The sequence below is a fragment of the Python bivittatus genome, unplaced genomic scaffold, assembly GCF_059951505.1.
Source record: "Python bivittatus isolate LINGU-HERP-01145 unplaced genomic scaffold, Pbiv_v1 ctg000080_np1212, whole genome shotgun sequence".
NCBI classification, from domain to species: domain Eukaryota; kingdom Metazoa; phylum Chordata; class Lepidosauria; order Squamata; family Pythonidae; genus Python; species Python bivittatus.
This window is the reverse complement of record NW_028277035.1, coordinates 82,683,144-82,699,580: the sequence shown is the minus strand read 5'-3', so window position 1 is coordinate 82,699,580 and position 16,437 is coordinate 82,683,144. Positions and strand designations below refer to the sequence as shown.

The 16,437-nt window shown below is 39.3% G+C and overlaps 1 protein-coding gene across 9 annotated transcripts in view; it reads right to left on the bottom strand.

The window, feature by feature from the left end:
* The window catches only part of FHIT (fragile histidine triad diadenosine triphosphatase), a 1,182,997-nt gene that overhangs the window by 1,151,313 nt on the left and 15,247 nt on the right, over window positions 1–16,437 (bottom strand). For 6 of the 9 annotated variants that reach the window (XM_088134428.1, XM_088134429.1, XM_088134432.1 and 3 more), the window contains one exon: window positions 13,466–13,561. The exons of 1 other annotated variant lie outside the window; for it this stretch is intronic. The gene's annotated coding sequence lies outside the window, so the exon portion shown is untranslated. Of the gene's footprint in view, window positions 1–13,461; window positions 13,562–16,437 lie in introns of all 9 variants that reach the window. 2 more of the 9 variants (XM_088134431.1, XM_088134436.1) reach the window with 1 other exon arrangement.

Here is a 16,437-nt window from a genome sequence, read left to right as displayed (position 1 = left end):
TTCACAGAGCACACCTGACCTTTTAAAATAGCACCACTAATTTTAATCAGATTTGTATAATGTTAACCTCTGTACTGACCTTTGTCGAGCTTAGTAAACATTCATAAACATAGGAGAAAGCGAGATATAATCTTTAAAGCAAAAATATTTTAAGCACATTACCGTGCCCACAGCAGAGAATCCATTCCTGTAGTAGGTACGGCTCAGGTTATTTGAGGTCTGAAACTACAGATATCAGGTCGGAAGCCATTGCTCTGCTAATAAAATCAGTATTACTCTGGTGACATACTTTTTTACTTGAGTTTTCACTCCACAGTAGCACCTTAGCTGATTACTACAGTAGCACCTGATTACTAACCCTAATCCATAATGACAATATTCTGTCAAAAACATCAGGTTCCTTACAACATTACAGACCAAAATATGAGGATTTACAAGGCCATCAGCCACTCCACAGTAGCACCTGATTACTAACCCTAATCCATAATGACAATATTCTGTCAAAAACATCAGGTTTCTTACAACATTACAGACCAAAATATGAGGATTTACAAGGCCATCAGCCAGAGACAGGTGGCTCATTCAGACAGCAAATCAGGAAGAGTGGCAGATTTGGGTCAGGCTTCATTCACCACCATCCTGAACTATCTCCCAGAACAACTGCCTGATTCACTAGCTCACCCTCAGAGCTCCTTATAACTGGGCTATATGACCTTTGTGAGTTGAGGACACATTTGTATTTTGAGAGCATGCGGTAGGTACACTCAAAACACTGGCGCCATGGGCATCTGGACTATTCACAAAACAGGAACCACATTCAGAGAGTCATCTGCTGCAAAACATACAATTATCACAAAGTATAATAAACCTCATGACATTACCTATTGTTGCATGAGAACCTGTAATGGTATGTGGAAATGACCTCGGGAGACGGGGGGAAGAGGTGCCGCATAGGAAACAATCAGGTAGAAAAGGAGCCTGCAACTGCACAATGGGCACCGAAAGAAACTCAGAAAGGATCCCCCCTAACTTATCAGGCTGTAAAAAGAAACAGCGGGAGATTTGTACTTTCAGACTTGCAAGATTCTGTTAATGTAGCCTTACAATTAAGTAGAATTAGCTCATTTGGTCATGCTTCCTGTCTGGCCTACCTGGGAAGGCTGACAGAACTTTTGCAGGGCCCAAAGGGCAACCTCCCACCTCCATCCCCCAAAATGATGCCAGAGGCTGATCTGCTTTGCTCCTATTTCCTTCTGCAGCTGAAAGAATCTTTATTGGCAGATACCAAGATTGCCCACCTGTGGCTTAACGCAAAGTATCAGGGCAAAGGCCCCACTTTCTGGAAGAGAGACCCTTAAAGTCCTTCCTGTGAATCATTTTTAGAGCAAGACATAAGAACTTCCATCAGCTGCTGTGAAATACATGCCCCAATGTCTCATTGTGAAGAGTCTCTAGCTCAAGGTCGCGAAGCTAGAGTGTTCTCCTAGAAGCCCTGGGGCGTGTCTTCAGCAGCGCTATAAGAATGTAATCAGTTTGGCTATCAAGAATGCACACACCAGGTCAAATTCTCTTTTTCAAGGAGTGGCGGGCAAGAGGAATAGCAGCAATAAACTCAATAAAGAGCTCAGTAAAGAGCGATTCAGGGATGGAAGACCTAACCTTTTAACCTCATAGATGGCTTCTCTTTTACTCCAGGCATGTGCTCAGTTTTCATCTCTAGAATGACCTTTGTCCAAATCACTGTTATCTCAGTATACAAATTAATTTTAAAGAAATGTAAGGATGAAGCTGAACATTTCTTATCCTGATGGTAGAAGGCTCTTACTTAAGATTTGTAGTAGGCAAAATAGATGCAGCACAGCAACTATCACACAAAAAGTGAGATTTTGATCTTGACTTTTACTTTTCAGACATGCCTTGCTGGTAAAGTAGGGTTTTAAAAAAAAGGTACTTCCCCCCAATGTTTGCAAGGAAATATTAAAGTTTGAACTGGACATTTTTCAATCTATGCGTATAATCAGAATTGGCGTCATCCATACCCTTTGGCCTAAGGATGTGGCAGCACCTAACCAGTTTTATCTGATCTTGAAAAAGCTAAACATGTTCAGATCTGGTTAGTCCTAGAGTAAGACACCATTAGAAAATCCCAGTGATATAGACTAGACTGGGAAGTTGAAAAAAAATCCCAAAACCACTTCCATACCATTACCAGAAAAATAACAAACTCCATGTCATCAGGAGTCAAGCTCAACTTCAGGGAAACTTTACATAATAACATTTCATTATCTTATCAGCTTTGTACCTCCTGTCTGTTCCGGTGTTGTTTAATCCCAAAATCATGAAGAACAGATTTATGAATACAAACTTGGTAATGAGCAGAAATGGATTAACCAATCTATCCTAGAGCTAACTAGCTTTAGCATGACAAATGAATATGCCAGTACAGCATAGATTCATAGGGTATGGTCCATCAACTTCGTGTCTTGTTGTGAAACATGTATAAATTGTTGCAAGTACTGTACACAACAACTGCGTATTGACCAATCTTCAGGCTTACAAGGTCAGTAATAACCTACCTGTGATGGAATGGAATTATGAAGGCCAAGCTCAGGGAGATAAACATTTTCTTAGCTCATCGGAACCGCGTGGGAGGAACAAGAGGATGAGACTGGCACCTCCCTGAGGAATTCACACTGTTGTGGCTGGAGGACTTTGGGAACTGGGGTTTTAGTCTGGGAAGATTGATGTCAGGCTTAGCCCAAGGAACTCCAAGAGACAATGCCAATTCAGTCCAGCTATGTTTATTAGCTACAACCTCTAGCAAGAATCTTCCCAGACTAAAACCCCAGTTCCCAAAGTCCTCCAGCCACAATAGTGTGAATTCCTCAGGGAGGTGCCAGTCTCATCCTCTTGCTCCTCTCACGCGGTTCTGGCGAGCTAAGAAAATGTTTATCTCCCTGAGCTTGGCCTTCATAATTCCATTCCATCACATTACCCTTTTTCATTATCTACCACACAAGTAGTATTTCACTTCATTCAGAAAATGGAGACCTTTCCCTTCTCCACTCTAACTTGACAGAGACTTTTCATGCAAATATTTTGTACAGTATATCACATAGCGATGTCACTGCCAAGGAAAACACAAGACAGTTTTGATTCTCAGCCAATTCAGGTTTCTATTACTCAGCATCACACGGCAATGTAGCATGGACAAGTACTAAAGGTCACACAAACGCCTTCCATATCCATGTTAATATAGAGATCAAATAATAAAAAAGCAACAACAAATAATATGAAACTCTTCTCCCCCCTTTTTTTTTAAATGGCACAGTGGCAGTTTAGAGTTCAGAACATCTGACATTACTATGTATTCTGTCTTTCCAAAACAAAGAAAAATGATAATGGATAATTATGTGATGAAGTAGACAATCTTGTTCTAATACGATGACTAGAGAAAGTTATCCTTAAACATTTTTGGCAAGCAAAATAAGCCATTTTATGAAATGTTTAACTTATTACTAAGTAATAACATTGGGCAAAAGTCTGTATTTTCAGGACTATTTTAACTTAATATTTTGTTTTTCTTAATTTATAGTCACTCCCAAGGCTGGAGCAAAGAAAAAACAGAAGCAGGGAGGGAGAGGGAGAGACAGACAGACAGATCGATCCACCCCACTAGAATGTTTACTAGATTTATATCCCAACTTTCATTCAGGAGCTCAAAATGGCATACATAGTACTACCTCCTGTTTTCCCCACAACAACCCTGTGAAGGAGATTGGACTGAACAAGAATGATTGGCCCAAAGTTACCCAGGGAGTTTCTGAGGCAAAGATGTACTTGAACCTGGTTCTCCCTACCCTGGTGTTTCTCAACCTTGGGAACTTTAAGATGTGTGGACTTCAACTCCCAGAATTTCCCAGCCAACCATGCATGAGAGGGCAGCTGAGGCCTTAGATCATGCCCATGCGACCTGTCCCCACTTGGGGATCCCAGCACTCCCTGTGGCTTATGGAGGAATTGAGGGTGATGAATTAAGAGAAGTGACATTAGCTGGTACTCAACAAGGGATGAACTTGACCAAACACAGGTTAGAGCCGCTATTAAGGCCTACCTAGTGGCAGTAAGGGCAGTGAACCATCAAGACTTCTCCCTTATTGTATTTGCAGATAGCAACATGGCCCTGTTTCAGGTGATACAAGCCCTTTTAGGTTGGGGGGCTTAGAGAACCTTTTGCGGGGGCATGCAAAGGAATTTGTTGAGCATCTGTCAGATAAAATCACTTGGATTTGCTCATAGCTGGCTGCCAGCCTTGTTGCAGGTCCAGAGGAGATGCCTGGGGAAGAGTCTTGCCTGGTTATCTGGGAATAGTTTGAACCTGTTGGACCTGAGGAAGTGGACAGGGTCCTTAGGACTGTGTGCTCAGCTACCTACTCTTTAGATCCATGCCCCTCCTGGCTTGTTAAAGCTGCCTGGGGGTGTTGTTGAGTGGGTTCTCCATCCCTGTTAATGTTCCAGAAGTCCCCCAAGGACCTGGCTATGTCATCAGGCCTGGGGGTCCCAGGGGACCGGTCTTAAGGTGACTCCATTACTATGACTAACATTCATTCTCTCTTGTCCCTTGTGGGTTTTTTTTTACATTTTTTAAAATAAAGACTGTTTTTATATACTTATTGTTTTAATTAATTGTTGTATACCACCCAGAATCACTTTTTGTGAGATAGGCAGCCATATAAATTTGATTAATAAATAAATAAATAAATAAATAAGCAAGCAAGCAAGCAAGCAGTTCATGATTTGTTCCCTAGTCAATCTCTGGCCATGTCTTTGCTGTTATAACTGAGCTCTTCCACCACCTTGTACTAATAATATAGCCAAGTTTATTTCTGTGTACTCCATCTGGTGCATATTTGTGTAGTTTGTAGAATATGTTAGCAGAGAAGAAATCACTGACCGTAGAAATGGATAAGTCTTCCTCTTGCTTCATTCTTATTATTTCCAACTTTGGCATTCCAGTCTCCAGCAACACATCTTGTTGGCATGTTCTGTTGATTTCAGATTGAACTTGATCATAGAACTGTTAGGCAGAGTGGAGGTATGAGTACATTCCACACCAAAAATACACACAAGCGTTAGAGAGATTTAAAGAATGCAATGTCTTTATCTTGTTCTCCAAATAAATCCAGCCAGAAGTTATAAAACATATCTGGTTGTTTATTGAAAAAAAAATAAAACTACATAAAATACAAGTTTCATGCAAAACATATAAAAATCACTTCTTCTCATTTATGTGGCATCCAAGACTTAAAAAAAACTTATCCAATACACAGGTTCAACTCAAAAGTCTCTAGCCAACAATTCTCAGAGAAGAGGTACACTACTTAGTTATTAGTTACAACTACATAACCTATAAAATGATTACATGATGACTAAAACCCTACTAGCACGGAAGCATACAATCACCCACAATTTATTGGAACTATGCACCTCCCCTTAGGTAACTAGCATGAAGATGCCAATAGGTGGCAGTACATAGCAGTATAGGTGTAAACTAGAAGGCCAATGCAGGTGGCGTGATTTTTGCAGCCATAACAATGTGTTTGAAGATAAGCAATTTGCTCTTCTTCCCATGAGAATATCCTAACAAGAACTCCCCAGTCTTATCTTCTGCACCAGGGGCTGAAGCATAAACTTGAATATCCATGATATTAAAGAGTTTTCCACAATGTTTAATTGATATTATTTGGTCACTGACTGCATTATAACCAATAGTGTCTTTGCTATATCCTTCCCAATTATGAAAGCAATGCTGCTGCTTCTTTGCTTTTCGTGTTGTGAGTAGCAAACTGTCTGATCTTCTGAAAGTATCCAATTCCAGTCCATTTCGATTCACTGATGCCTAAGATGAGAATGTGCAATCGATTAATTTCATCTTTCACTGTGTTACGTTTTCCCATATTCATGCTTTTTACATTCTATGTTTCTGTCATTTCAGCTTGAGATTTTCTTTTCCTGATAACAACTGGATGTCCAGAAGGCTTTAAACTAACCAAGTCATATACACCATTAGTACTCCAAAAGATCCTCAGCTCTTTCTCAGTAACATGTTGAGTACCATCCAACCTGGGGGGCCGATCATCTGGTACCATCTCATCAATCAGTTGAATCCAGAGTCACAACTGTGAGATAGACGGCTCTATAAATCTATATAATAATAAATAAAGAGAACCAGTTTGGTGTAGTGATGAAGGCACCAGGCTCGAAACCAGGAGACCAGGAGTTCTAGTCCCACATTAGGTACAAAGCCAGCTGGGTGATCCTGGGCCAGTCACTCTCTCTCATCCTAGGAAAAATAAGGCAAGGGCAAACTACTTCTGAAATCTTGCTAAGAGAATTGCAAGGACTGTCCAGGCAGTTGCCAGAAATAAAGACTGACTCAAAGGCAGGCAGGCAGGCAGGCAGGCAGGCAGGCAGGCAGGCAGGCAGGCAGGCAGGCAGTTGTCCTGTCTATTCATATGGTTTTCTTTATAAAATGCAAAAGTGGATTACCTTTGCCTTTTCCTGTACATATGAAATGATGCCTTTGCTATTGTCACTAAAGTGTTCATCCACCACCAGCATCATCCTATTTTGCTGCTGCTGCTTGATACAGGTGTCTGCATGCTTTAGCTGGGCAGATGGGATGACCTTAATGCCTTGGGTGACTCTGCTGGGATCATAGAGCCTTGTCATACACTCCTGGCAATATTTACTCATCCCTCCCAGGAACATCCCCCACCCCCCCGCCCCATGACAAGACAGGTATCTCTCTTCATAACTTAATTTTCAAATCAATGTATTACAACTTATCTCTTTTTCTCTTTCCCATACACATCTCAGTGAACAAGAATTCCCTTTGGTAAGAAACTGAGAAAATAAGAAACAAAACTCTTCCAGTAAATTCCCAGCCACAGTGGAGCATCACAAGGCAAAATTCAGGGGCCCAAAACACAAGGCAAGTGTTCCTTGTGCAGCAAGTGTTAATGCTGAGCCAAAATTCCAGCTGATGACCTAGTTGAGATGGTGCCTAAATGATACATCACAGACAGAATGTGGGTGGTTCACACAACTGGACATAGTTAAGGCTTTCACTTTTCATGGCGATTTATACACAGCGTGGCTTTGGGAAGTCTTTGGTGCAGGTGCTTAAAATTACTGGTTCCACAAGAAAGGAATCTTATCGCATTCTACATATCTTAGCTTGATAACAGCCACATAACAGCTATTTCCCTCTATTTGTTTCTCTGTGAGCCAAACAGTTTCCCAGACTATCCATATGAAGGAAAATGAATCAAATGTCATCAAATCACTGTTTTCCATCAGATCAGTGGAACTGGACAGATTTCTGGCCTGGGTGTACTCTTAATATCCAGCAGATGTTAACAACAACATTGTTAATTATTGGTACTTGTATTTAAAAGAAATCATTAATAATATGCTGTCCTTCTCAACTTTTCTGAAAGACTGGAAACCTTATATGGACTTTTTGCTGAAAGAAGAAAAAAATGATATGATTATACGTGGGTTTGAGGATTAAAAAAGAAGTGGATCAAGTAAGGGGCTGAAGGGATTTGTATAACATCTAAGAAGGAGGAGGGATTATAAAATTGTAATTATCTATTGAAGAAAAGGTCGGAAGTCATCACATTTCATAACTTTAATTTCTTCTATTTTTTTCTTTACTTGCACCTCTTTCTTTCGTTTCTTTTTCTTTAGATTTGTCTTTTACTTTATGTAAAACTCTCGATATAAATGAATGAATGAATGAATGAATGAATGAATGAATGAATGAATGAATGAATGAATACGCTACCCTTCTCACACACCTAAATGAAAACTATCAGTAGTTTTTGATTGAGAAAAAAGCCAATTCCCCAAGTCAAAAGAAAAAAGGAAGTAAAAAATAATGTAGCAAAAAATATTTTTAGCATTTGCTTAAGCTAAGGCTATTTTAATACTGAATGGCTATGAATCATTACAAGCATTTTATACGTAACAAAATATGAACCTAAAAAGAGCGAGTTGGGACTGAGCAGCATTTCACATCTATTTGTTCCCCAGGCACCCTGGCACAGGTCTTGGTTGTCTAGCAATGGCATAGTTAATTAGACAATTGACAATTTCACTGATTTCTCACATTCAGCAATATATGACTCTAATGACTGGACCCCAGATCCAAGGGAGAAATTTGTATTTTCAGGCACATACAGCAGATTGGCGGGATATGCATCAAGGAGGAAGAAAGGGTATTTTAATAATTTGCTAATGGTAATCCTCTCTACTAGCAAAATAGCCTTTCTATGTCCAGGGCAGGAAGTCCATAACTATCCCCTTTAGTTCACTTCTCTTTCTAATGTTTTCTTGGCTTGCAGTCCTGTTTTTCAAAATACAGCAAGTGCTGAAAATCAATTCTCATTCAGGGAGCCCTGTTTCCACCAATAAAAACACAATGCTGAACGGGTGTCTATGTCATGAGAAAGGGAGCGATTTTAGCCTTTACAAAATGTCTCATATCATTAGGGAGAGCCTTTTTTCTCTCAAAAGTCTGATCCTTCTCAAAGCATCAAGTTAAGAGCTCCCAATTAGACCCAGGCAGTTGCCCAGACACTTGACCTCCAGCACCACCACCTACACCATTTTTGCTTCGATTTTGAATGAGCCAGAAAGAGAAATACGGCATTCCAGCATCCCTCAGCATCTTCTCGCCACTTAAAAGGCTGCTTTGTTTGCTGAGGTAGAGCTCGTGAAACCCTGAAGCTCTCCTATTGGTCTCTTGTTTTCTATCTTCCTTTCATGCTTATAGCTCTACCAAGACATGATCCATCAAGCGGCTTGCCTCAAGATGACATTTCCTTCAGATGTTCCTTCAAAACCAGGTGATTGGCCTATGTTTTTAGCTGACTTCCCATTATTCCTGGAAACCTTCTTTAGCACCGTCCCAGACTAATATACTTCCAATGAGAGCACCTTCCAGTTGCATAGCTTATCCAGCCAGTTAACTGGTTACTGCTTTAAAATGATATAAGCAATGTGCCCCTATTAAAACTTCTTCATAAAAAGACTCAACTTTCTGCAAACAAGAATCAATATGACAGTTTGGTTTAATCATGCATGATAACACTTCATTATTTTTTTTACTGCAAAGCCGCTAAAAGGGTTGCAATGCCAACAGAACTTTTGCAAATATGCCAAGTATAAACACTGAGGTGATCACAATATCCTCAGTTACAGCACTGGAAGCAAACTTTGCACACAACTCTGATATGAGTGAAAAGACTGAGCATGTTTAACCAGAGAAAAATCTCATAAGAGGAAAAGTCAAGAGTCTCCATGGAAATTGCCTCTCAGAGCACAAACTAGAATCCAAGAAAATCTAAGAAATGCCCTCTAATTTGTGACTCTCTATTGTTCATCTCATTTACTCATGACCCATACTTATATTTCTGTTCCACTGTAATTCTGTCCTTATTTTCTATGAAAGCTTGGAATTCTAATTCTGCACACTAATAAAACAGAAAGAAGAAGAGTGGCAATTTCTGTCCCCAAATGGTAATTATTCTGCATCATCTCCTCCTGAAAAAGGGTAGAGCTCTCTATTTGCATTTTCTCTAGCAAAACGGTACGCTGAGAGACTAACATAATTAATCAAAATGGCTGAATTCACAAAGTACATTAAATAATAGTTTGCTTTTACCATGGCTTATTGAAGAAATTTAATTTGCAGGTCATATAAAACACAAATCACAAACCTGATTCACAAAACACAATGGTTGGATTGAGTAACCCCAATCAATGGAGGGATTCATGTATCACATTAAACCAAAACTAAATTAACAAGATTATATTGTAATGTTTTGAATCAGGTCCATGTATGTTGAAACATGGTTTTCTGAGGCCACTGGTAAAAATGCATCTTTGCATATCTTCCCTTTTGGAATCGTTCATTAGAATGTTTCAAAAGCTTACTAACTTTTGGTAGAGTATAATCTTTCTGATTTTCCATTCTTCCTGACTGCAAAAAAGACCGCAAAACAATATAATAAATAGGAAACCAAGAAAATAAATTGTTTATGCTTCCTGAATACTATTCTTGATTCCGAATTAAATAACATGGTAGTAGAAGAACGGATGTCCAGCTTTTCATAATTAAAGCATGGGTGTCATATAAAATTCAATGTACTATTATTCCACTTTGGAAATTATTTCCAACAATGAAAAATGCCAAAAATGGAATAAACTAATACAATTTAGTGTGACAACATTTCCATGAAGAATAAGTTTATTTATATACTATGCTTCAGCACACCCCCTTTTAAAAATGGTCTGGTTCACACATAACACTTATCCATATATTAGGATTCTTGGCTTTTTGACTTAGCATGCTATGTGAAACATGTGGCTTGTTTAACGAACCAAAATCCTGGCTTACTATTATACACGCCACAACCTTGCATCTTTCCTTGGGGCTTCTGAACTTTATAACTCTTCTGTAGAAGAATGTTGTGCTGTATTAGCAGACTATAAGAGTTGGGGTCAGCTCCACAAGGCTTGCTTGCACCTGCCCACACGTGGTTAGTATGAAGCTAAAAAGGGGGGGGGGGCTATACCAAGCCCTGAACTCCCACACTGGTGTATAATCAGAAACTATGCTGCAGTGGTTAATATACCTATTTTTTTAAAAAATCCCTTCTCACCTCTATGAGTGGTATGTGTCTTCCTCAATCTCAGGTCCTCCACCAGAGGCCTGGGAGTTTGAGGGTTCTGCATAGTATCTTAGCTGTTCCTAGCACTGCACTCTTCTGGACAGAGAGCTCGGATGTTGTTCCTGGGATCTGTTGGAGCCACTCTCCCAGATGAGGAGTCATTAGGTCTACTGTTGTAGTAGCATTCCATCAATTCCTGGTTCTCTTGCCTTGTCCATGTATGGTTTGTTCCAGTAGCCCACTTATTGCATGTTGTTCTGGTTCCCCAACATCTGGGCAATGTCTGAACTGGCATGACTCTCTTAGTTTGTGTCACTCTTATATCTGAGGCAGGCAGGTGAAGCATTAGGGGGTCTTTGCCCAAGGACCCCTACTGGCAAAGTAGGGACCAGCCGGGATTCAAACCCTAGTCTCTTGCATCAAAGGGTGGCGCTCTATCCACTACGCTATCCTTCCACTGTATACAAATGTATATTCTAATACATTTCACATACATATGCACATTCATACATGCTTCACTCCAGTTCCAAGGACTTCAACAAATGACTATGAATGCCCATGAGCTGAATCACGTATTACACCTGCCCCTACGCTCCAAAGTGCCTCTTTCACTTTCAGATCTTATACATTCTGTGGAGGAAAAAAAATAACTAATGAACTCATATTGGAAAAAAAATTAGCAACTTAGTAAACTACGGTTCATCATTTGTCACGAACAAATATAACAGTCCAGGGAAAGCTGCTTGAAAAATCAATGGCTTCCTTTTGGGAAAATATTTATTTATTGCAGAGGCTTCTACGCCACTTCAATCATACAACTCTAAGCGCCTGGCAGCAAAACCTAGAACACACAGCTTACAATAAATCAGAATTTATCAAAATCATGTCACTTTTATGTGAGATGGGCAGCCATATAAATATGATAGATAGATAGATAGATAGATAAATAAATAAATAAAATACTATCACAACATAAATTCAATATCATCATCATCATAATAGCATCATGAAACCACCCCAAAACATAAAGCAGCCAGATTTGACTCAGTGCAGGTGCCTCTCTCATCCATGCCTCAGTCCCCAAATGCACATACGAAAAGCCACCTTTTAAAAGCACTACAAATGCCCCATTCTTATTTACCTTCCTGTATATTCAGAGTATTTGGAAGAAAAATTACCAAAGAATAGGAGGGGAAGAATCTGTCTGTAAGGATAAGTGTGCAGAAGAGGATTTAGAAGACAGCAGATGACAAACTGAACATGAGCAACATAAAATACCAAATCTTTTCATGTATATACAAGGTTATCACTTGTATGACAGCAGGATAATCCTGCTCAGAGAAAAAGGCTACAATAGCTGACCTAGACCTATTCATTTATCTTGTTTTCTTTTTCTTTTTTACTCCCTCCTACCATGGACTTTCTAACAAGATAATCCCAAAATTCCAGTTGAAAGATCTTAAAAAATAGAGGATTTACAATTTATCAGCACAATTATATGCATGCTTACTCAATGCATGTTTATACATATTTAGTGGGGCATTTCCAGATATTCATGTACAGGATTGCATTGATTACAGTGAATAATTTAGTTCTGAATAAATATCCTAAAGATAGCAATGTCAATTCTTCACATCGTAAAACCAAGATAAAAAGGGACAAAAAGGACAATTTAAGTTTTACTATGATACCAAGATACTCCTAATCTGTTTGCGAAGACACACCAAAATTTTAATTTTGTATTTATCTAAACTGATGAAGAGAGCAGAATAGAAAGCTGATACATATGTATGCAAACTGCATAGAATGCTTTTTTAAAAAACTGCATTAATATTTATCTCAGTTTATCAGTGGTAGCATCTGTTACTTGCTTTGTGTAAGATTAAACTAAACTAAATTAAGTGGGATGTTTGTAGAATTATAGTAGGAAGTTTTGAGGGATCAAGGCTCCGAGGTAGCTTCACTTCCCTTTTGTTTGTAAGTCTACACTTAACTTTGGTAATATATGGAATTAAAGCAACTTAAATTGTTGTATCACCAAAGGAAGCAGAACATTTCTGAGAGAAGGCCAAGATAGCTCATTGTTCTGCTCAAGACATTTCCAAATTCTAAATATTGTCTATGCAGAACAGCCAGCTTTGATACTAGGATCCAGTCCATACTGAAGACATCTAAAATTGTCTACATTGTATTTTATCCACCTTGCTTTGTTTTTTATAAATTACCAACCAGACAGCAGGAAAAGAAAACGTGAGGTATGTCAGAGGCGCGGCACGGCTAGGAACTTGCCCAGCCGCGCTTAGTCAGTTTCACCATTCAAGCGCTAGCAAGGAAAGGGAAAGTGGGAAACCACGAACTGATTAATGGGCCAGCTGGCACCGCTTAACTAAACCGCAAGCGGATACTTTGTGTCAACGCCAATTTGCCTAGGGCACTGCAGACAAAGGGGAGAGCAGCGGATTAGAGGTAAAGCAATCAGCGCGTGATTGGGAACTCCCGGCTTTGCGAGCAACAGAAAGACCCATCGAATACAACAACAACGCCATCGACAGAAAGCAATCAAGAACACAAAAGAGCTGGACTGAATCTGCCATTTGAGTGAAGGGGGGGATTACTGCGGGTAATCTGTAACCAAGCAACAGGGGCTAAGCGCCGGAACGGGGGACTATAAATTGTATGTAAAAGGTGCCAAGCCAATCCTGGCTTTGTCTGTACTTACTTACATTACGCTTGAGTAAACTTCTTTGCTGAACACATGTGTCACGAGAGTTTCTCTGAGACGAATGGGGTAAACCTTACAAGGTAATGAACCATGGCATCTGCCGGGAGAATAAAAAAAAACAAAAATCAAGATGGTGGTTTCAAGCATACAATGGAAGCTCTGCCTCCTTTTTATATGTGCCACATGGTCCAATAAAAAGGAGGCATGACATTGACTATATTGTCACAGATGCCATCTTGATCTTTTTTTAACCCCCCTCTCACGAACACCCCTGCTGGGAATGTTCCTACAACACACTAAGCTATGCTTAACATTAATGATAAGTTTCCCCATGGTGTTGCACCAGTTGATGCAGCAAACTATAGCCAATTGCTACTTGCTAGGTATCTTCAGTCTTGGCCAGTATCCTGTTTACTCACCCACTTTTCCCCAGCATGCTGGCTGGGGAATTCTGGGAGTTGAAGTTCACACATCTTCAAGTTGCTACGGTTGAGAAATACTGGCCTAGATTCACACACTGCCCTCAGCTGTACTTCAGTAACAAAGTAAATGTAGCAAAAATGAACAAAGGCAAAGTAGATGGCAATGTCCATTATGCTAATCCAAGAACCACCAGTTAAAACCACAAAGGCAAAGTTCATACCATGCACTGTGTCAAAACCTAATAAGGCATGTTAGCACTTAGTACATATAGTGATGGTGTTTTTACGAGAAGATTGGACAGGAGGAATTGGATAGCGGTGTGTACCTCTTTCCCTTAGGTACACGGTACACAAAACTTTATATTCCCATGTAATGACTGAGTATGTAATACAGAATTAAGCAAGCATTTATTTTTAGTCACTAAAACATTACACTTTGTTTTGCCCTGTCCTTGGTGATACACCTGTGTAGAGTGGGATGAACTTTTTCATCTTCAATCTAAAAACCTTGAGAAACAAATATTCCTTTACCTTGATGGCTGCATCACTACCTGGTATAAAAAAATGCTCCTTAACCTTGACAGTCTGTTTCTTGGCAGGAACAAGTAAAGCATTTCAAGCACAAGATAAGTTAGACTTGTCCTTGGCAAACTCCAGTGAGACAAGACTATCAAAAATAGGTGTGAGTCATGGTGGTTCACAGCTTATATAAACTAGTCAGAAACCCTCATGAGATGAAACCTTGATGCAGATCCATCTGGGAGGGTGCTGTGCATTTGCTCGATTTGAAGGAGCCCACCTGCCATCATCTGTTTGGGGTTCCCTGACTGGCAGAAGGGAGTGTAAGGTCTTTCTTTGTCTTCTTGTTTCATTATGTTTTTGAATATTCTTTGATTCTGTCTTGTATTATGTTACATTCTTCAGTACCCTTGAATATTCTTTGATTGCGGTCGCATGTTAGCTTATTCTTTTATTTTCTTACACTGCCTTAGAATAAAGCCTCAAGTATTCATACTAGAAGAGAGGCAGCTTGGTGAGGTGGTTAAGGCACCAGGCTAGAAACCAGGAGACTGTGAGTTCTAGTCCCACCTTAAGCACAGAGCCAGCTGGATGACCTTGGGCCAGTCACTTTCTGTTAACTCTAGGAAGAAGCCAGTGGCAAGTCACTTCTGAAAATCTTGCCAAGAAAACTGCAGGGACCTGTCCAGAAAGCACCCCCCCCCCCAAATTATAATGATGTGGTCATTGCTTCTAAATCCAAACAACCTCTGATCCACCATGCTGGATGGGAGACAGAGCAATACAGCACATAAGTGAGCAAAATTAGATTGAATACAGAATGCCAGAATCCAATAAGCTTCAATGAGCTCCAAACCTTAGTACCAGTATATTCTATGGAAATAGTATTTTAAGATAATTCTGTGAAGAAGCTGAGGAAATACTCACTTGACACACAAAGGTCTACAACGAGTCAATTGCTAATGGATTATTAGTTCATGAAATTTTGCTAGGCAGGGATAGTTAGGGAAGATGTCCCTGGGGTCTAATTTTATATACTGATATATTAGCAATACTACTTCATAATGAAGCTAGAACAGAAAATATAGCATAAAAAGCAGGTAAAAATGACATAGTGGTACTAAGTATATACAACATAATTAGTGAACCAGATTATGGAAGAATGTATTTAAAATAATGCAGTGATTAGTTCTGTAATAAGGAGGATATGGATTACTTTTCTGAAAATGTGCTGAATAAAAATATATGTAATTTCTCTCATTTTCATTAGTAAGTCATCAATAAAGCATTCAGAACTTCTCTTTGTATTTCAGTTCTGATGCCAAAAGCATTCATCAGTTGATCTTTTCTTACATTCAAGACGTAAGAAAAGATGTTGATCTTTTCTTACATTCCTACATTGTCTTTCTGTTCTAAAACCAAATCAATATAATTTATACTAAATCATGACCTTGCTCCCTTAATTTTGTTGCCCTTATATTTCAGCATAGCACAGCTTGTGACCACATTCTTTTATTTCCATCATCTTCAACCACCTAACAATAACCTCTTGAAACAATGTTCTTCACTTCTTTTATGTGCTCTTGTTCTCTCATACTCTGAATTCCTTTTCAGTTTATTCAACAGTCAACATAAATAATAGTCAGGGAGGATGGGAATTAAAGTCTAAAAACCACTAGAAGACACTATATTTTTTGCTATCTATCCCCCTCCCCGGAAATAAATTTTCTATAAAATATTTGGTTTAACTCTCATTCTCATATGTAGTGAATCCTAAATTTGAATATCTTCATTGACATTTGGTAGAGGTGTGTAAAACATAACATTCTTGCTTTTTTGAAGGGTTACCATCCAAACTAGAAGTGATTCTTGGCGTTCTGGATCTGGCCCAGCCCCAAATTCTATCTGCTTCCAGTTCAAAGGATTAACTTGCAGAAAACCCTGGAATTGGAAAATCATTGTGGGCTGGGGAAGGAACACAATGTTCTGGAATTCTCTGGAATGTTCTGTTTTGGAATGTTAAGTTTTGCTC